The following is a 14,962-nucleotide window of genomic DNA, read 5'->3' on the forward strand; positions in this document are numbered from 1 at the left end:
TGGCGAATGAACCTTTGTAATTTTGAAAATATCAATTTTTTCTATGTCCATATCATCACATTGTTTGCAAGCGCAGATACGGCCGGTTTTGTCAGTCGTATATGATACGAATCGTATAATTAAGCCGCATTCTCGTTTGCAACAAGATAGAAATAACGTAATACGGGATATTATATAATAAATGTAAGTGTGGTTGCTCCTTTAGTTGAATTTAAATCTGATCTTCTCGACCGTTGCTTTACGTAATCGTTTAATAAAATGATTTAATTTTTTTATATAAAATAAAAGGTTGTTTGCTAAAACAGATTTAAAACTTGCTCGTTAAAACAATAATAATATAATCAGTATGTATTTTTTTATTTATGTAGTCTTCTGGTTGTTTCATTTATAAAAAAATAAGACTGTCAGTAGTGTTAGATTGTAATAATATGAGTTTATAGAAATTTAAAGAATCGAGTGTCTGATATAATTTATTTTATTTTAGTAATGTGTACTTTGCAATCTTTTCAACTAGTGAACCATAAGCAAATCATCCCCGCGGCCGAATGAGATGAGAACGATGTGTATAATACATAAATGAGGTGTAGTCTTGGACAGACTCAGGTCAACCATTCCTGAGACGTATGTATAATTGAACCCCAACCACCAAAGTACACCGGTATACACTGTCTATAGTATTCAAATCCGTATAAAATCGAGTAAATTTTAATAGGATTCGAACCTCGGAACCTTTGACTTCGGTTGTTAAACAACTGATTTGCTTCGACGAGTTAACCGTAGACCAGCCCCAGTACAGGCAATTTGTCATCAAAATAGGCTGTATTTGAAAATCCTAACCTACCGATTGATCTTTTGTCCATGCGTTAGGGGTGATGAGGGAAGCTTAACTCCTGATTTTTAACATCCCCCTCCCATAGATTTTTGAAAAACTCGAAATACTCAAAAAGTTTTTGAAATGCGTTTTTCTCTGAATCTATGCATTTTAGAGAAAAGTTTTGCAAACAAAAAATGTAGAGGACATTCTCCTCTACAATAATGTCTTTGAAATTGAAATACTAGGTGGCGCTGAAGTTGTAAAAAACGTTGTAAACGACTAGAACGGTTTCGAACACGTGCCCAATTCACAACATTTTCACACTTTCACAAGCTACAGCTCCAAAACGGTAAGGCGTAGAAGAAAATTGTTTAAATAAAAGTTGTCTGTTTTTTTGAGATTAACAACTTTTCCAAATGCAATACAGACGAAAAACATTTTTTCCTGTGAAAACCCCGAAAAAACACGTTTTTTACAACTTCAGCGCCACCTAGTATTTCAAATTCAAATTATACGGCATAACTTCAAAGACATTAATTGTAGAGGAGAATGTCCTCTACATTTTTTGTTTGATAAACTTTTCTCTAAAATGCATAGATTCAGAGAAAGACGCATTTCAAAACCTTTTTGAGTTTTTCAAAAATGTATGGGAGGGGATGTTAAAAATCTGGAGTTAAGCTTCCCTCATCACCCCTAACATATGGAAAAAACATCAATCGGTAGGTAATGATTTTCAAATAAAAATACAAATTGACTGTGCTATGTGATACCCGGGGGTATCACTTGTAGCAGATAAAACGTTGCCATCTGCTTGGTGAAATCAAAACGATTATATTATATCTATGAATTAGTAATTTCAGTTTATTAATTTCTACATATTCAATTTCTCAAAAGAGAATAAAATCAAACGTCGTGCATTTATTATGCGTACGTCTTTATTATGCATTACTAAAAGCATGTTTAGATTTTTCAGATTTTCATCACATATTGATGCCTTACCAGCGGTAATGACAATAAATAAAGTAACTAAGAAAATGAATTTGATACACACAACATTACTCCTATGCATGATTGTACCACAGTCACGTTCTTTTGTTACGGCTGTAGCTGCTGCGTTGCAACAAGTTAATGAATAAGCTCATATTTATGATCGCGGTTCATTATACTTAATATGAGGAAAAATCTGTATAGTACGTATCCTTTGATAAACTAACGTTTTTTTTGTTTTTTTTTTTTTGTAAAGGAATAATGCCGTTAGATGTTCGCACTTTTTCGTAATCGACTCGACAATTTATTAAAGTTAATTTCTCTGTCTATTGTAATTAACATACCGTTAAATAAAAACAAATCGAACTGGCTTTAGTATGATTAATTTCAGTTTAATTTTGCTGTTGCGATGTTGCCCAGTCTGTTGCAGTTAATCATAGTGGCTTCGTGGAGCGCGCATGCGCAGCCGCTTATTGCCACTTCGATTGAAGAAAACCCCCCGCACCCTTAGTTTTCGTCGATCTTTCACTGTGCGGGGAAGGCTCGTTCGTTCGTTCGCTCTTTTGTTTTACCACACCGGGTTGAATTTATTTAACGAAATAATATCGTTCAGTTCTTTTTTTTCCTTTTATCAAGTGTTGCGCGTTATACGCTGATATTTATTCATACGTGATGGAATTATGGAAAACTTCATTTTTTAAAATTAATATTACGTGGTGTAGCTTTTATTGTGTCAAATTATTTTTGAATAAGAATTTTAATGTTGCACTCGAGATAAATGAAACGGATAATTAAGTTTTAATCAACTAGGATTTTTTATGCAAAATGTTCAAAAGATAATCCAGCCAATGAGCGCTATGTAAATAATATATTCACGTTTGTTTATGTCATATAAAAAGAAGTGTACTCTTTATTTCTTTTTAATTGTATAATCAATTAAAATAACGTTTTTAATCGTAATCCCTTTTTTTAGCTTAATTAAAACTTAAGGTTATCTAGAATCTGAATTTTATATATATATAAAATAATAATAATAATAATGTTTCCAGTACAGTTTGAAGAAGTAACTGTTTCTAGCTGTTAAAAAGTTTAGTATTTCATCAGAAATGTCTGGAAAAATGTTTATGGTCCTTTAATATTAAAATGAGCTGTTTCTATTATTTATAAAAATTTTCATATTAAAGAATACTGTTTTTTATTTCTTCCTGAGTACCAAATTAAGTTATTAATATGTAAATCCTGTCGATTAGGGGAGGTTATTTCTTTCTAAATGTTCAATTAATAAATTGTTTGGTAAATACATATAAATTCATAATATTTTCATTAATTCTTTTTCGTCTTAGATTGTTTCCAGTATTATGGAATTATTATTTATCCATGAATTTAAGTTATGTGGCCTATCTATGATTTTCATGAAGGCTGCTTTTTATTTCATTATAAGGTAAATGCAGTAAATCGCTATTCAAAGCATACCTAGGACCGAAGGATGTTTAAGGTCGTGAATCTAGATTGGTAATTTTTATTCTGTTATTATTATATGTATAATATTTACTTGAAGATAGCTTATGTATTTAATTAGGTCATTTATCCTCTTGTAATTATCAGTAATTAGCTGTGTTCACGATTAGAAAAATTTGTTTGGCGTATATAAAATTTTGTAAGTTACTAACCTTTTTGTGATAGCTATTAATATAATTGTTTACATTCAGAACAGTCTTCAAATGTATGTTTCTTAATTATAGATGATTTGTTTTAGTTTTATGGACAATTAGTTTATAAGAAGTTAAAGAGATGGTTTTGTGGATCACCTCCTCCAATCTGCTTTGGTGAAGCATCATTAAAAATTATCTCTTTCAAATTATAGAAAGTTTTCATTCTTTCTTATCTGACTTTACATCCAACTTTTACATTTACAGTTATTTTACTGTCTATAATTTTTTCTTTGTTTCTTTTTTTTGTGTCTTACACAACTTTGTTACAGTTCTCCAGTAATATTTCCTCATGTGTTGCTCTCTGTTTTTGTAAATGATTGTTGCCTGTTTCTATTAAAGTCTTGTTCATTAATTTTGCAGTATATTTATTCATATCCTATGATTTCTATCTTTTCATGTTTATAGATGTATTATCTTTCCAGTTTTGACCAGGTTGTATTTTCCATTTTGTGTGTGTTGTAGCATTAACTTTTTAGAGTTTAATACTGAAATAAATAATTCAACGGATAACAGTTTTTAAGTAATGAACTAATTACAGTGCAGTATTATTTGGAAAAAATTTTTAACAGTAAATTTTGAATGAAATATTTATTAAATAAAGGTCTAGGGAAAAAAAATTCTGTTATTATATAATACATGACTGCAGTAATTGTTTTATCATCTTTGTGATTATTTTTATAGCTGCTGAAGTTAGTTGTATATAAAGGTTTAGCCCTGTCTGAAAAAGAAAGTTAAATTAAAAATGTAAAACTGAAGTTTTTAGATGTTATTAATTTTCATGAGATTTAATTTTTTTTAGAAATTAATTGCAAAAATGAAATAAATGAACTTATCAATTTACATAGTTTTTTACATGATTATATTCTTTCGGTAAAAGAAAAATATTTATGAACTTTTTTCTAAATTCTTTCTTTAAAATATAAAAGTCAGTTCTCTTAAATAGAACTGATTTCTTTTAGTTTTAGAAAAAAGTATGAATAAAATTGAAATGTGTAATGATAATGAATTGTCTTTATGCATATTTATAAACATATCACTTTCTCTTATTCAGTTAATCATCAGATGTCAAAGTGGACAAATGCTCTGCTATTAGCTGAAGAGTTCAGTTAATTAACTTTTAATCTCATTATTATCTGTTATATAATTTTTTTCTTTTCAGTTTTATATATTTATGTAAAACAACTGGGAGGTTTATTTTATATATTTTTAATTTTTAATAAAATGGTAAACTGTACAAGTTGATTTGAAATTAGATAGATTAGTTGATTTGAAATAATAGAATAGATTTTTTAAGATTAAAAAAAAAAAATTGTGTAATTGTGTGTTCTGTAAAGTATATTCTAGTTTTCCATTTTGAAAATCTTTCTCACAAAGAAAAAATGGAAAGGGATTATTTTAAAAAGTCATTGTATTAATTTTCAATTTAGATAAAAATTTTAGTTTGAATTTTTTGCCTGCGTGATTTAATGTTAATTGGCTCATGGTGTGAAAGATAACCAAAATGTCTCTGTTGACCTGCCACTGAATTGAGTATAATTATAACTGTTAATGTTGAATGAATATTATTTTTCACTTTACCAGAGCAAGGTGAGCGGGAAATGAGATTAAGTTATAAAATGAAGCAAGCAAGACTAGCCTCCAGCCAGGTCCTTTTTTTTTAAATATTATTTATTGTTAATTTTTTTATCCTTTTTTGGGTTATCTCAGATATTGTTGTTTCTAAGGTTGTAAAATGATTTAGTTGCTCTACTTAATTCTATTTCTTATTTTATGGTATAATTATTTAGAAAATGAATTTTAATTCCTATTCCAATTAAAATTACATAACTTTATATACCAAAATAAATCTCTTGTGTAATTTTATGTGGTAACTTTTTTATAACATTAAATTTTCTTAAGTGTTTTTTTTTCTTATTTTTGTGGTAGTTATTATAGTAACTTTTACTGTAATTGTCCTAATATATATATATATATATATATATATATATATATATATATATATATATATATATATAAGAATTATAACATTACTTTTGTTTTCAAAACATTTATGAAGTGAAAGTGTTGTTATACTTTGTTGCGGTTCATAATTGTTGATTATTTGTTTAAGATTATCTTTAATTAAATAAAATGCTAAAGTGATATTTTAATGATTCTGTTAATTAATTTTATTTTTAATTTATTCTTGTAAACATTGTGAAATAATATTCGGTTACTCACACACTTTCAACATTCATTTCCTGATTTTATTGTTCTCTTATTTATAAAAAAAGATAATTTTGGATTAACAGTTAATAATATCCCTGAGAATTGTTTTAATTTTCTATTAATTAGTAAATATTAATTTTATGTGGAAGATTCTGGGTTTTAATCACACTTATGCCTTGTTATTTTCACACTAAAAAATTCATTTTCATCCAAAAAAGAAAAAACTACAGCAACTACAACTGAACACAAGCATGTGTAGTTACTTCTTGACTAAATAAGTAATATTCATAAAAATTATTCCTTTAGTCAACTGGAAGTGTCACTGTCCCCCATTTTGTATGCTAGTACTTTTTATATATTTTTTTTAATTTTCTTAACCAATAATTATAAGAAAAGATATGTTCTATTTATTTCATTGTTGAATGAGAAGATTCAAATCTAATAAAAGTATATTATATGTGAAAAATTAAATGAGATGAAGATTGGAAGAAAAGTTTTTGTGGGCCAGTCAAATATTTAAAAAAATACTCACAGTTTGTTTTTTCTAATTGCAAGACATTCATATTGTACTATTGTTATGGTAGTTAGATGAAATGGCATGATTATTTTAGATGTTTAATGCTAATGATGCAGAAAATAAAGTGGGGCCAAATATTTTACTATTATGGATGTATCCAAAACAGTAAAATATTTTAGACTAATAAAGTTGTAAATAATTGCGTATATTGGCTGGGGGGGGGGGTATCTTTATTATTTGAAAATTAATAATTTCTTTGATTAGGCCATACCTGAACACAGGTAAAACATGGGAATTGCTTCTGGCTTTAAATATCTTTTAAAAGAGTATAAAACACATTTTTAAGATAATTAGATTCTGTAGTCATTATGTTGGTTCTTTTATAACATTGATTTATACTGTTAGTAAATAATTTATACCTTCAAAGTAACAAAAAAAAAAATACTTTTAATTATATATTGGCGTTAATTTATCCTGGCTTTACACTGTGATTACAGATCACAGCGCTATATTTGACTCACCCCTTGAAATTTAAATTCCAAAAAAAATGTTGAAATTGTTCTCTCTGATTTTGAACTCTATACAGAAGAATTGAGAGGAGAGTGGAAGAAGTGTTAGCAGAAGACCAATTTGGTTTCAGGAAAAGTATAGGGACAAGGGAAGCAATTTTAGGCCTCAGATTAATAGTAGAAGGAAGATTAAAGAAAAACAAACCAACATACTTGGTGTTTATAGACCTAGAAAAGGCATTCGATAACATAGACTGGAATAAAATGTTCAGCATTTTAAAAAAATTAGGGTTCAAATACAGAGATAGAAGAACAATTGCTAACATGTACAGGAACCAAACAGCAACAGTAACAATTGAAGAACATAAGAAAGAAGCCGTAATAAGAAAGGGAGTCCGACAAGGATGTTCCCTATCTCCGTTACTTTTTTATCTTTACATGGAAATAGCCATTAATGATGTTAAAGAACAATTTAGATTCGGAGTAACAGTACAAGGTGAAAAGATAAAGATGCTACGATTTGCTGATGATATAGTAATTCTAGCCGAGAGTAAAAAGGATTTAGAAGAAACAATGAACAGCATAGATGAAGTCCTACGCAAGAACTATCGCATGAAAATAAACAAGAAGATAACAAAAGTAATGAAATGTAGTAGAAATAACAAAGATGGACCACTGAATGTGAAAATAGGAGGAGAAAAGATTATGGAGGTAGAAGAATTTTGTTATTTGGGAAGTAGAATTACTAAAGATGGACGAAGCAGGAGCGATATAAAATGCCGAATAGCACAAGCTAAACGAGCCTTCATTAATGAATATAATTTGTTTACATCAAAAATTAATTTAAATGTCTGGAAAAGATTTTTGAAAGTGTATGTTTGGAGTGTCGCTTTATATGGAAGTGAAACTTGAACAATCAGAGTATCTGAGAAGAAAAGATTAGAAGCTTTTGAAATGTGGTGCTATAGGAGAATGTAAAAAATCAGATGGGTGGATAAAGTGACAAATGAAGAGGTATTGCGGCAAATAGATGAAGAAAGAAGCATTTGGAAAAATATAGTTAAAAGAAGAGACAGACTTATAGGCCACATACTAAGGCATCCTGGATAGTCGCTTTAATATTGGAAGGACAGGTAGAAGGAAAAAATTGTGTAGGCAGGCCACGTTTGGAATATGTAAAGCAAATTGTTAGGGATGTAGGATGTAGAGGGTATACTGAAATGAAACGACTAGCACTAGACAGCAAATCTTGGAGAGCTGCATCAAACCAGTCAAATGACTGAAGACAAAAAAAAAGATTTTGAACTAGAGAGTTATGGATTGATTCATATGTTATTCTGGAAGTCACTAATATCAATGAAGAAAGTTGGACCATCTTTCTTCATTTATGTGCTGCGGACAGCTCTATTTCTTGTTTGTGCTATGAGGGTACTTGTAACTTCTATTTTCTTAAACCCCAGATCAGGATCTGTTGTTTATAGGAACCTAAAAGAATCAAATGAACCAAACAGCTCATCAACATAATGGTGGGAGAGACAGTATCAGGGGGAAAATTTTCTTCTTCCAGTATCATTGGAAAAAAATATTATGCTTTTTCTACTGTAAGTTTGGTAATTTATAAATTTGACAAAATATCTGGTTGTTTAACTAAATCAAATTATTTCTTTCTCCAATTTTAAAATGTGAACGTGCATTTATCAGTGGATTGGAAAATCTAATACATTATACATTACCACCTGTTCCCAGTCTGCTATTTCACGCAAGTTTGTAAACTCATTTGTTTGTACTCATTTCTATGAAATGTAAAATGTTCCCTAAAAAGTTTTGTAAACTTACAAAACTTTATTATAAAAGTTTTGTATTACAATTTTTAATGTAAATAAATATTATAGACCCACATTAATGTGTAAAAATAGAAATCTTCCTCTGTGGAATGTATTGTTCATCTTTAAAATAAAATTTTTAAATACATTACTTAATAGTATGATGCAGTTTTCATTAGTCTTTGTTTTTTTGTTTTTTTTTTTTTTACCTTATTTTGTAATGTGATGTTTTTTATATATAATTTTCAGTTGTTAAATTATATATTTATAAAAAAATCTGTGTCATAGTTTTGTTACTTCATAAATTTAATTTTAAGTTTTTGAATTTTGTGGCATTAGTTTAAAAAGCTCTTTTATCTTTATCTGTGTTAAAGTAAAACTTTTTGGCACTATCATTTAAAAATACATTGTGTTCTTTAAATTTAGCAGTTCATGAGTTTTTGTCTTGATTTATTGATATCGAAAGATGGTCTTTTTTCTTTTCTTTTTTTTGGGTGATTTGTTCAGGTCTCATCATATTTTATTCCAAACAACTATACTATACGAATATTTATTTGAAATTATTTTTACAGTGCTTATACAACCTTAAGACTGATTAATAATATTTTATTTACTAAAGACTGAATTAAAGACTGCTTTTATTTAAAAAATGATAAATATGAAGTACATCATAAAATGAACCCTGCTGTGATAACTTTTTTTTTTTATTTGTTGACTTTTTAATGTTGGAAGCAATTGTTAATGTATGAACTAAAATCATAGTTGTGATTCTGAGATATTGTAGTGAATTATCAATGAGGGCTCAAGTGTGGGTTGATAAAGTGATCGTAGTTAAATTAAATAGCATGTCAAAACGTAGCTGTAATACTCAAAGTAATAGTACTGGTGCACGACGAAGACATCATGAAGATTGTTACGATTCATCTTCTCCTTGTTCTTCAGGATCCAGCTCCCCAACTCATGTACCAAGACGGAGCACATCTGTCTCCTCTGACCGATCCAGGTCTGTTGTCTTACATCTGCATACTTTTAATTCGCTTGTAAAATTTAAATGGTTATTTTTTCTTTGATATAATAAATTATTATTTGTTATTATTGTGCTTCTTTATTAGATTATGTCCCTGTTCAGTATTTATTCCTCTTCAGGGTACGGTTTTACCCTGATTGTTTTCTTTTGTTAGATAAATCTTCTTCTCTTCTCTTTAATTATGAATTTGTAAAAATTATTTTGTATCTTACTATACATTCATCATAACTCTTACATTTCAATTAGAACTTTTTTTTATTTTCTGTCCTTTTTAATGTTTCACAAAAAGTTAACTTTAGTTTAACTTACACAAATGACTTCAGAAATTGTTTTGTTAGATTACATTATTATAAATTGTTACTTTTTATAGTCTCCGTCTCTAGCTTCATGTTGTTTTCACACTATTAATGTTCTATTTTATTAGTAAACTTTATTCACAAGTTCTCTTTCCTAGTGTTAAATTGCATCAATTTCTTTGTTAACCCTTAAATGTCAGCGACACACATTTACCCACATAAAATATTGTGTACCTATCATCTAGAGATCTTTGAAAATTAGTTTATTAAACATTACATTATTATGGTATTTTTTCTTTATGATTTTGAAAAGATGTCTCAAGTGTATTGAAATGATCGTAAGGTTATTTCAATCCACTTAACTATTATTCAAAACTTTTTCACAACTTTCTATACTGTTTAACATAATAACTTGGTATCACACATTAATGTTTACAATTTCTTGATGAACTTAATGTTTTCAATATAAATTTTTCATCAACCATTCTTTTTACCTTTTTCTTTCTTTTTTTTGTAATCAGCCTTCTCTTGTACCACTGCTTCTAATAATATACCATACTTCTAGTATAAGATCACATCCAATAAAATGTTTTTAAATACCAAACGTTTCTTCTTTGATAATTTTTAAAAATTCAAGATCAACAGTTTAGTAGCAGCCAGCTGGTGCCTTTTATCAACGTTAGCATTTTTGTTATTAAAACCTTATTAATTTTGCTTATAATATTCATGACCGGGTTGGATTGGTTACATTATTACGTATCAGCATCATAACTAACAAATTGTGGTAAATTTTATTACATGATACTATGCAATCTGATTATAAGTACTTAAAGAGTTTAAAATACTATAAATTATGATAAAAATATTATAATGTAAAAGCATTTACTATCTTTTATTCAGCATTACTATAAGTTTGATATTCTGAAATAATTTATTTTATTATGTGATAAAAAAACCCTCATAGAAATCATTTTTTTACAGAGATACAGTAATATTAAATATATATACGTAGCTACAAACACATGTACAGCTACAAACAAGTTTTTGAGTTTCTTAGAAATTTGATTCAGAGAAATTAAAGTATCTTATTTATAAAATAAATTACTTAGTCAGTGTTAATAACAGTTAATGTATTTATAAATTAATTGTTCTTATATTGTATTCTTATTGCTTTATTATACTAATGATACAGAGTCTTCATAAAAGAATGGTAGGTTTCAGTAGCTCAGATCAAGAATACTTTAAGAAATGCATGTTGGTAGCACTAAATTCCTTCTAGTAAAATACTTGTATAATAATCATTTTAACCACTGTATCAGTCTGTATTGATGCTGAGCTTTGTTTCTTTGTTTACTATGGTTTAGTTCAAGAAAAGACATGTTTTGTTTTGTGGTATACCGAACTGAAATCAATAATTTTAGTTCACTGCATTTTGATGTACATAGGATATGGAACCATCAGAATGAAAACAATATATGTCGCTGGTTCAAAAATTAGAATCTATTCTCAAACAGAAATTTCCAGGAAAGCCATCAGTATCAGAAAAGAATCCTTAACAAATCTATCTCCAATCAGAAGTCATAATAAAAATATTATTTGTCAAAGCCTTGAATTAAAAATTACAAAAACTACCGCTCATAATGATCCACGTAAAAAATTGAATTTGTATTATATAAAATTTTCAGCAATTGAAAGACATAAAACCTGATGTTTCCAGTTCACTATTGAAATTACAAATAAAATTAGTAAAAACAAATAATTTTTAATCGATGTAATATTTATGGATTAAGTTACTTTTCTCCTTAATGGATGTATTAGAAGACTCAATATACAAATGTGGAGATCTGAAAACTGAATTGAAATTTTTGAGAAAGTATGTGACACTTAAAGCTAATTTTTGTTGTAATTAAATCCAAACCAGCTGGTGCCATTTATCTGCATTGGCGTTTTTATTATTAAAAACTTTTTCTTTTTGCTTATAATATTCATAACAACCAGTTTTGATTGGTAGTTACATTCTTATGGTAGCAATATCATAACTAATAAAGTTCTTTAATAAATTTTATTACATGATGTTGTGCTATCTAATTATAAGTACTTAAAAAAATCTTGAATTAAAAATGACAAAAACTACCACTCATAATGATCCAAGTAAAAAATTGAATTTATATTATATAAAATCCAGCTATTGCAAGAAATAAAACTTAATGTAGAAAAATGCTTCCAATTCGCTATTGAAATTTGAAATAAAATTAGTGAAAAACAAATCATTCGTGATCTATGTTTTTATTTATGGATGAAATTACTTTTCTTCTTAATGGATGTGTTAGAAGACACAATTTATGAATGTGGAGATCTGAAATTTGAGAAAGCATGGGACACTTAAAGTTAATGTTTGGTGTAATAAAATCGAAACCAGCTGGTACCATTTACCTACACTGGCATTTTTATTATTAAAATCTTTTTTCTTTTTACTTATAATATTCATAACAACTAGTTTTGATAGTTGGTTACATTCTTATGTAGCATCATCATAACTAATAAAGTTCTTTGGTAGATTTTATTACATAATACTATGCTATCTGATAATAAGTTCTTAAAAAAATCATGTAATTGGTTTAATTCACATGTAATCATATAAATCAGCATTATAAGTTTCTTATGAGACTCTTCTTATGATTTTTGTCATTTAAATTTTAACCACTTTTCAAAATTAATTGTATCCATTCAGAAAAGTAAATTATTTCACTGCAAAAGTTATATCACTGTATATAGACTGAATATTTAATTTAATAACAGCAGTCTGCTAAATCTTTTTTCACCATAGTTATATTGCTTCTACTGTAAGCAACTTTTAGTAAAAAGAGTAGTTGCTTTTTAATATGTTAGAGGCAATTAAGATCCATCACTGACTACTAAACTGAAAGTTTTGCATTTGATTCTTGAACTAGATCGGTGATATAGAACAATTTTAATATCTCTGGTCAATTAGACCATATATTTAGGGAGCAAAACAACAAATATTCACTTCCTTCTTTTTTAATCATATTATCGGTAGTGCTAATATTCTGATAAATTATAGAGTTCACTTTTATGTACACAGTGAATATAATAACCAATTTTTAAGTAATTTTTTTGTAATGAATCCTGTTACCTGCTTTGGTGCTGCTGTTTACTTCCTTTTGGATGAACTGAAAGGTTGTAAAAGAAGTTAAGCACTTACCTAGTTATTTATTTAAATCCCTTCCAACAAGTTCAGTCAAGTTGGATTTCAAAAGTGTTACCTATATTTTCTGCATACTTTATCTAGTTTGATGTTAACTCTCTATCGGTGTCTTGATCTGATTAATTGAATCGATTACTTCATAAATTTTCAGTTAATTTTCTACCATGAAAACTTAAAAATGTTTTTTATAGTATTTAAGTAATCATGAAGTTAATGGGTTTACAAATAAATAATGATGGTTCTAATATTATCTAAAGATAGTGTAATGTGGAAATTTTTTTCTTGTTTATTTGATATACATTTTACTATGGTCTTTCTTTCTAATGTAGTGTATAGTACAATAAAAATAATAGTTATTGAAGTAATAATAGTAACACTACTAACAATATACACATTATATATTCACACATTTACCCATATTTAGTAAACAATAAAGTAGTGTTATTAGATAATTCTTCTTTTGTGCATTCAGTTTGTTAAAAAAATAAAAATTAATATGTTTTTCAGTAGTTTATATTACTATTGCAACTGAAAGTTCTATTTATTGTATTACAGTATACCTGTGTTATAAAAATAACACATGAATATTTTTAATTTATAATTGGTTTAAAAAAATTTATTTTTATATATTTATTGGAGTACAATTCAGTTAAGCCATATAAAACATGTTAAATTATATCAGTTATTTTAGTGTGAGGCACTTAGTGAAGTGGTAGTATAAAGCTTGTCCTTTATTTTTACTTCCACGGCTGTATTGTTTTACTGTACAGCTGCATAGTAAAATTAGACAATAGTATATACATAAGAACCGGTAGTTTGAAGAAGCGAACAACTCCATTGAGCATTACTTTTGGAAAACAGCAAAAACATTCTGTTTTACCCTAGAGTAAATTTTTTTTGTAGCATAAACTATATTTATTTTGATCATTATATCTGTAATTAATATAACAACAAATATCTTCTTCAAACTTAAAATGTTTTGAGTTATTTTACCTGTAAAACTACTTAATAACCATGCAGTTTATTTAGTTATTTTATTATAAAACTTCCCAAAAAAGGTGCTGAAAATAAAAACAGATTTGGAGTGTAGTTTTATATATTTTTACTTTAACTAAACTGGTAGCTAGAATTAGTCACATAAAATCATTCTAAAACATTTATTCAGGCCTTAAAGATTTTTACCTAACATTATGTTAAAAGAGTATGATTGACTGCATTATAAAATTTAAAATAATAAGTTTATTACTAAAACTAAAATAGACCTCTATCACTTTTCTGTGTGCATCAAAATAAGCTTTAGTTATCTTCGTCTCAGCCGCACCATGAGAAGCTGTAGGCCAAGTAGTCAAAGAGATGTAAAACTGTTGTTTATTTCTTGGAACATATTCCACTATTTTCATAAGGTCAATCATTTTTGTTTCTTTAATAGGCTCTTTACCTGCATAGGCCTGTTCATTTGGCAATTTTAAGTTTCTTAAAATTGCCAAATTTAGGCTAACAAGTTTAGGCTTCAAAAGTTTGAATAAATGCTTTAAAATACCAGGTTCCTTACTGATCATTTCAAATTGCTTGTACTTTGAAATAAAAAATGTTTGAGGGTCTACTTGTTGGGTTGGCAGTCAGAGCTGCCAATGTGATCTGTTAGAAGAACGAAATAACTCCTGGATTTGTTCCTTTCTTCCAACTCACAATTATTTGTTGTGAGTTTCAGACCCTGGCATTAAGTTTCCTTTTTCGCTTAAACATGTGTCTAAGTGAGTAAATAAAATTCAACTTAACCTTGAAAGTGAAAAAAATGGCATTGGTTCTCTTCCTACTACCAGTTCATATTAGTATGTATGTT

At 27.8% G+C, this 14,962-nt stretch overlaps 1 protein-coding gene and 1 long non-coding RNA gene across 9 annotated transcripts in view; both read left to right on the forward strand.

The window, feature by feature from the left end:
* Positions 1-14,962, forward strand: part of LOC142322131 (uncharacterized) — a 391,713-nt gene that overhangs the window by 315,417 nt on the left and 61,334 nt on the right. The gene's annotated exons all lie outside the window — the stretch shown is intronic.
* LOC142322132 (uncharacterized) lies at positions 2,361-9,118 on the forward strand. The gene is made up of 3 exons (XR_012755785.1): positions 2,361-2,660; positions 3,243-3,313; positions 9,078-9,118. It is a non-coding gene; the product is annotated as an uncharacterized LOC142322132 (long non-coding RNA).

This window comes from Lycorma delicatula, chromosome 3 (genome assembly GCF_047948215.1).
Source record: "Lycorma delicatula isolate Av1 chromosome 3, ASM4794821v1, whole genome shotgun sequence".
NCBI classification, from domain to species: Eukaryota; Metazoa; Arthropoda; class Insecta; order Hemiptera; family Fulgoridae; genus Lycorma; species Lycorma delicatula.